We start from the raw sequence: 7,596 nt of genomic DNA, 5'->3' as shown, positions 1-7,596 counted from the left end.
CTGTACTACTAGGCAAAACTCCCAGCTCCCAGCCCCCAGCAGCAGTCTCTATTCTGTGCAGACAGGGTACATGAAGGGTCCCTACCCAAGTAGTCATGGCAAAGAGGATTCATATTCTAATATCCTTCCCACTCCATATACTTCACTTTAAATGCTAGTAGAATTTTAAGTGTTCAGAAAGACAGGCAGATGAAACAGCATTGAAAACTTACTTGTGCATTACTTTTCCAAGTAGTTCTCAAAGTTGAGGACATTATGTCAAAGTTTACGTATCCAAGGTCAATCTGGGTACTATAGTAAGACCCTCATCTCAAATAAAGGCTCTATTTATACTCCAAAATCATCATTACCTGGTCATAGCTACAACAAGAAGTACTTGTAAAACCTCTGGTGAAACATCCATAGCATAGTGTTTAATTTATGTTTTTAACCACTAGAAATTGACACTGGCTATCAAGTTAGAGAGAGCCTACCATTTAATTGGATTGGCTGACAGCTCCATAGTTGTGAGACAGTATTAATGGGAGATCTAGTAATGTGCTCAGATTTGCTGTTATCTCCATATTAGTTCTCCCTTTACCATATATTCTTATATTCTTTGCAGATCTCTTACTATTCAACTACTAACTAGACTTGTCTCTCCACAGAAAACAAGTCAATTTTATAATGAATAATTTAAAATGATGTTTCACAGAGGAGAAATAAAGGCATGCAAAACACACCATGTCAAAAGATAACCCATTCTATAGGTTATTCTAACTTAAAGACAATTAATTAGGGAACAGTAGATAAATGTTGAAAGATCTCTTTAACTCCCCAAGGCTTCAGACTTAGCATGTATAAGAGCACAGCTCCCTTTACTCAGAAAACAAGAGATTAATCTTATCACTGGAGACAAAAGCCAGCACATTTAAACCTACAGAAACAGCCCAACCTTCCATTGTTCTTGTTCCTGATTTAAGTCACTTTCCCACAAATGACTGTCCTTAGTATCTTAATCCCCTTTTCTTTTGTGGAATCACTCTTCACATCTTACTATTCCTTATTTAAAGATATTTAATAGAGAGAGAAAAAGAGAGAGAGAGAGAGACCTAATATCTATGTATTTATACGCATATATCTTCAGATACAGAATTTAAGAAACTAACGAAGTAATTATGTTTCCTCCCTTACATCTATCATACAAAAAGCACCCAGTTAATGTAAGTGGCTCCTATTGTTATTATGAATATTGTCCCTTGTCCACACCTATTTTATATAAAGTATTACACAAAAATACAATGCCCAACTCATTAATGATTCATACATCTATTAGTATTAAAGCTTTGACAGCAATTTATAAAAATGAATGGACATAAATGTGCCTTTAAATGGATAGTGGAAAGAAGTGCGGAAAATTCACATTATAGGGGAAGCAGTTCTGGTGATGGTGTTGTCTGGTAGTGGTTGACAGGAATCACAGTGTGTGCCTGAAGGCCAAGCAATGAGGAAGGCTTCATGGAGTGTGACTGACTCAAGCTTCTGTGGTCATGGCATCTTGACATCTTCAGGTGTTCAATAACAAAGCATCCTATTCAAGGTTGGGTTTCAATATGCCTCCCCTCAGCACAATTGAAATATTTTTTTGGCCTATAAATGCAACTTACCTGAAAATTTTACTTTTAAATTGACTTAGTGCTGTGACACTTATGTAGATGGCATTTAAAACATGGAGTGGCAAAATACATTGACATATAGAATCCGGGTATCTTTGGACTGCTTCGTGGATATGTATTCCTCTAGCTAAATAGCTGATTGTGCTCCTGTTTCCCAAAAGAGAAATTATCAGAACAGCTAAGATTATTTCCTAGTATTAAATGAAAAATAAGTTAGTTTGGCTGCCATCATGTTATATCTGTAAGTTATGGGAAGTCATCAATAATCATTATTGTTGCTGACTAAAACAACCCATGTATTTAACATAAATATGAGAACACATGCTATTAACTACCTCTTACTGCTACTATAAGAATATATTAATATTCAGTTTTCTATGCTTCTCTGCACTATTTCATGAAAACTGAGGACATTTAACCTTGACAGGCATTTGTCTTTCTTTTTTTAGTAAAACCAGGGAAAGGGGTATCTTTCCCCAAACAGCATTAAATTTATTTCCTTAATCTCAGCTATATGATATATATATATATATCTTTTACCTTATTCTAATATATATATATTCTAATATATATATATTCTAATATATATATCTTTTACCTTATTCTAATTGTGTCTTTTGTTTTTACCATTTTTGCCTTATTGACATTCCTAGAGGAAGCAAAATTCCATGTTTAGTAAATTATGCAACATTGTTTGAAACTAAAGCCATTGAGAAGATTCTACAAAAGAATATCTCAAAATAAATTAGCACTTTAGACTTGAATATGGAGAGCAATAAAGTTAGATCTTTCAGTCTACTTACTTCAATCTTTTTAATACTACATGAATCTGGCTTTTATGTTTGGAACAGTGATATAGTAAATAAAATACTAGTAGAATATATATATACATATATCTCTATATACATGTTGGATCTATATATACATGTATATATGGGAAAAACAGATTAAAAGCCCATGTTGACATCATGCTATTAGATGAGGTTTAGAATTTTTAAAAATGTTATCTTGACATGTCCTGTAAAATTCTTGATAATATATCCAACTTTAATTGTTGAGTTTTCTTTAACCTTTTCAAATAATCCAATAATGAATGTCAATCTTTGTTTTCTTATTAAATAGTTGTACAGAGGTTACAATTTCGTGTCGAATTATTAGTACAATGTATCTCCTTCTATGTCACCTTTTCCATTGTTCTCTAACATTTCCCCTCCTATCCCTGCCCTGAAGATACATTATTCAATTTTCACATAATATAATTTTCCCAGTGAATATTATGATCATATCTGCGCACCTTTTCTCTCCACATTCATGTGCACTTCTATTTTCCTTTCTTTCACAATCCTATCGTGTACTAGTGGATGATATCCTTCAGGGAGGACTCTAAAGATGTTACTCCTCTGAACAACTAAAGGAAGGATGAACACCAGGAAGAGGAAACAAGAATATAGATCTTGATTTTGAAAGTTATATAATCTGAATCACGTATGTTCATTATTTCTTTCTTTTAAGGTTATCTTAAGTAAAATCAAAGAATTACTTCTGTGGTCAGTAGTAAGTTAAGTTTATCTCTCAAGCAAAGGGCAAAGAGCATTTAAAAAAAATCATGAGCGTCTAATAATGAGTTACCATTCATAGAACATTGTCCAGTTTAAAGATATCCTCTTCTCTTTTTAATCTCAGCCTTGTAAACACACACACACACACACACACACACACACACACATACACTCACACACACAAACTTACATAACCATAAAATTTTAATTTTTCTATAAAGCTAGGTTAACATAAACTTAGAGTTATGATTGATTTCTAAACTCTCACCATATACTTACTATGGAAAATGTCTTTGTTCCCATTAATCCTTTTCTAATTTATTTTCATCTCATATTTTTATGGTGCCTAGGGTTGAATCCAGAACTATGTGCATGCTACATGCCAGCCACTAAGTTCAATCTTTGTAGCTTTATCATTCCTTCTCATACTTCAAAAGAAGTGAATTCAGATCCTCTGTGTTGTCATGTATCTTAAAGGCAAGTCATGAGTGACATCAGCAGAAGGGAAGATAGGAAGTCTTAGCTTATACTTCCCCCACCCCCTGTAGAAAGTTCAACTAATAGAAACTGAAGGGAATGTGGAGAAATTGAGAAAATGTTGATCAAGAAATACAGTCCTTGGAAGTCCTTCCGAGATTAGTTTTACAGCAGAGTTAATCTAATTAAGATCAGTGTGTTTTGCCTAGTAACATCATTTCACATTCAAATTTCAAGTGTGTATGCAAAAAAAGCCACAAAAAAACCTTTCAGGTGGCAGAGATGTTAGCTTTATTTCATTATTCTACATTTCATCCCTAACCTATAAAGACACTCTTTATCTCATTAATTCACACAGGTAAAAATTATCAACTTAAAAACATTTTGAAGTGAAGCATAACGTTTCTTTTCTGCATTTTATTTGTCTATGAGATCACTATCCCCCAATTTTATTATCTTAAATCCATTCTAATTACCTTTGTTTGGCCTTTTTTTTCTATGTGTATGATACCTGTTTGCTTTGTAGACTTAGACATGATAGGAGAGGTAGGCACTGGAACAATGTTAAGGAAACTTTAGAATCTTTGTTTTACTATCTTTACAAATTTAAAAAGGCAAAATCCAGAATCTTTTTATTTCATTTATGTTAGATGTGATTTATTTTCGATTTTAAGGAACTTCCTGCCTTATTTTTTTTGTATTTTATGCTTAAGTATGGTCACTATTCTTTTTACTAAAGGACTCACTCTAATACATATCCAGTAAGCTTTAACTATTACCTTTAATCATGGGAGGCTACAGAAATCTAGTCAAATAGGCTACCAAAAAACTTGAAGAATTACAGTCATAATCACAGTTAACTGATCAAACTAGAAGTTCTCAGGTAATATCTGATATAAGCATTCGCATTTGTCCAGACTTACTTAATACTCTAGATAACACACGCTGACTTCCCATGTCATCTAAAAGAACTAGATGGCTAGGAACGAGCACAGGACTAAGAGTAAAAGACACTAGAAATACAATACAATACAATGCAATACATTGAAAAAATCTGTAGATAAACTAATATACAATCAGAACTGTTCCTTAAATTTCTGGGCTAAGACAGCTTCAGAACTATTTCTTTCTTGACTTCTCTTTTTTATTACAAAATATATCTGGACACTTGATCTATCACAGTGACTTAATTGAAGCATAACTGTTCATCAATTTTAAAACACAAGAAGTCCGTTTCTCTGTGGCAAACATATAAAGAACACTCATACATCCCTTTAAAAGGTGGCATTCAAATCCTAGTTACTCAGGAGGCTGAAATCTGAGTGAGGATCAAGGTTCAAAGCCAGCCCAGTCACAAAAGGACCTGAGACTCTTATCTCCAATCAACCTCTAGAAAACCAGAAGTGGGGCTTGGCTCAAGGGTTAGGGCACTAGCCTTGAGCTGTAGAGCTCAGAGACAGCAGTTCAATGTCATCCCCCACACAGGAAAGTCTGTGCGAGTCTTATCTTGAATTAACCACCAGAAAACTGGAAATGGCACTGTGGCTCAAAGTGGTAGAGCACTAGCCTTGAGCTAAATAGCTGAAAGACAATACCCAGGCCCTGAGTCCAGGCTCCAGAGCTAAATAAATAAATAAGATCACATTTGAAGTTCATGTATTTTCAGTCAATTTGTACTTTTGCCGAAAGATTCTGAGGACCTAAAGACTGTCTAGTACAGTGGAGCTCGTGTTCACAAGAGTTAACATTTAACAAACTCATTTTGTTTCACAATGTGAGAAGAGTATTTTATCTCTGGACTTCTGACCATCAACTATCTGAATACTAGACATTCCAAAAAAAAAAAAAACCATTGTTACTTCAAAACAATTGGGATTTTAGATAAAACATACACTCAGTACAATGTTATGCTTACAAACATAGGAAAATCTACCAGCCCTTCCCCAAGAAGAGTAACTCAGACTGGACTAGGAAGTTTCAACACAAACAGCAAATAAATAATTATGTCAGGATTCTGTGAGGCCCTGTACCCAAATCATTGCTCCTTTCAAGATCCAGCTTCAATATGCCTCATGTGGTAACAGTGGAACTACCAACACCACTGAATCCTTGTAATCCTGACTGAATGTCTCCAAACAGTAGCACTTTATGACTCAGATGAAGATAGTGTCTGTGGACATTAAGACCACAAGCTAAAGGAAAGAAGGAGAGAGGGAGATATGGAAGAAGAATGGAGAGACGAAGAAACCTAGAAAGAAGGAGGGAAAATAGAGAGGGAGGGAGGGAAGAAGAAATGAGAAAATTTAAGAAAACATACGAGACCATTGGAATTGAAAATTTTTGTGTTCCAAATTACTCACCGCAAAGAAAGTGCAAAAGACAACCCGAAAAGAACAGGAGATAACATTTTCAAGTCATATATGTGATAAGATAATATTATTTAAGGTATAAAACTGCAACAATTGCAACTCACTAATAAAAAGAAATCTTAAAATTGCAAAAATATGAATAAACATTTCTTCCTAAAAGATATATTAAAGGAAAAATAAAGCACACTGCTACCATGATGAATTATCACATAGTAGATAGATTAAAAAGCTGTGGATTTCCTTACCCTTCCAGAGGCTGGAAGTCTACAACAATGGCAAGCTTGGTTTCCCCTGAGGCACTCTATCCTTAGTTGTAGATAGCCATCTTCTCCATGTGTATTCACATTACCTCCCATTGTTGAAGATCTGTGTCCTAATCTTCTCTGCTGTACCCATAGCAGTCAAGTTGCATTAGGACCAATCCTGGACATCACGACTCTTTTTAGAAGAACCTATTTCCCCATGCAATCATATTCTATTGGTACTGGAGATTAGAATGTCAATATATAAATGTTGGATATCAGATACAATTTCACCTGTAGTGTATATGTTAAGATGCTCAATATTTATAGTCAATAAGGAAATACAAATTAGAACTCAATTTGATTCCACTACTTACATACTAAGATATTTACTATGGAATGAATATTATGAGTGTTGGTTATGAAGATATAGAGAAATATGAATTTCCAAAGAGAAAGGAAAGCAAAATAGTAAACCTGCTTGGGGAAATAATATGTCAGTTCCTGAGACAGGTGAACATGAAGCTAGCCTTCAGTTAGAGTTTCTGTTTTTGTGGCATATGTTATACATGGTAAGAGATTTCATTGTCACACTTCCATAATAAGTATAATGTACTTTTTGTTCACCTCCACTGTCATTTTTTCTTACCCCTCACTCTCCCTCCTTTTAGTCCCTTCTCTTGCTGTCTCCTGACTAGTACCCCTTTGACTTTCATGATCTTGGTTGTTCTCCTTTGTTTTAGTTTGTTTAGGCCTGGCTTGTGCAAATGAAAAGAAGCATGTGGTACTTGTATTCGGAGGAATGGCTTATTTCAGTTAACATGATGATCTCCAGTTCCATCCAGCTAATGATGTAATACCAGAGTGTATGTATTCATATATGTGGTGTATTCATATATATTTTATATAGTATGTACATCCATTCTTCTGTTGTTAAGCACCTAGTCTGACTCGATAATTTTGCTCTAAATGTTATGCTAGCAATTCTGTTCCTAGGTGTATACTCAGTAAAAGTAAATGTGTATGCACACACATGCGCGTACAAAACATATACACAAGTGTTGCTAGTAATTTATAAATGTGCATCAATAAAAGCCAAGATACTTGCAGTGGTACCTCTACAATCTCAACTCCTTGAGAGGCTGAGTAGAAAGAAATATTTGAGCCAGGAATTTAGTACAAGCCTGGTAATACAGACCAACCTCATCTCCAAAACAAAATGTGTCTCCAATGTGAAAACAACACAATGAAAAGAAATTTAGCCCTCACACATTGTAAATAATAGATTAAAGTT

The sequence above is a fragment of the Megascapheus bottae genome, chromosome 5 (assembly GCF_031878675.1).
Source record: "Megascapheus bottae isolate mThoBot1 chromosome 5, mThoBot2.hap1, whole genome shotgun sequence".
NCBI classification, from domain to species: Eukaryota; Metazoa; Chordata; class Mammalia; order Rodentia; family Geomyidae; genus Megascapheus; species Megascapheus bottae.
The sequence above is the reverse complement of the archived record's forward strand: the minus strand, read 5'-3'. Positions refer to the sequence as shown.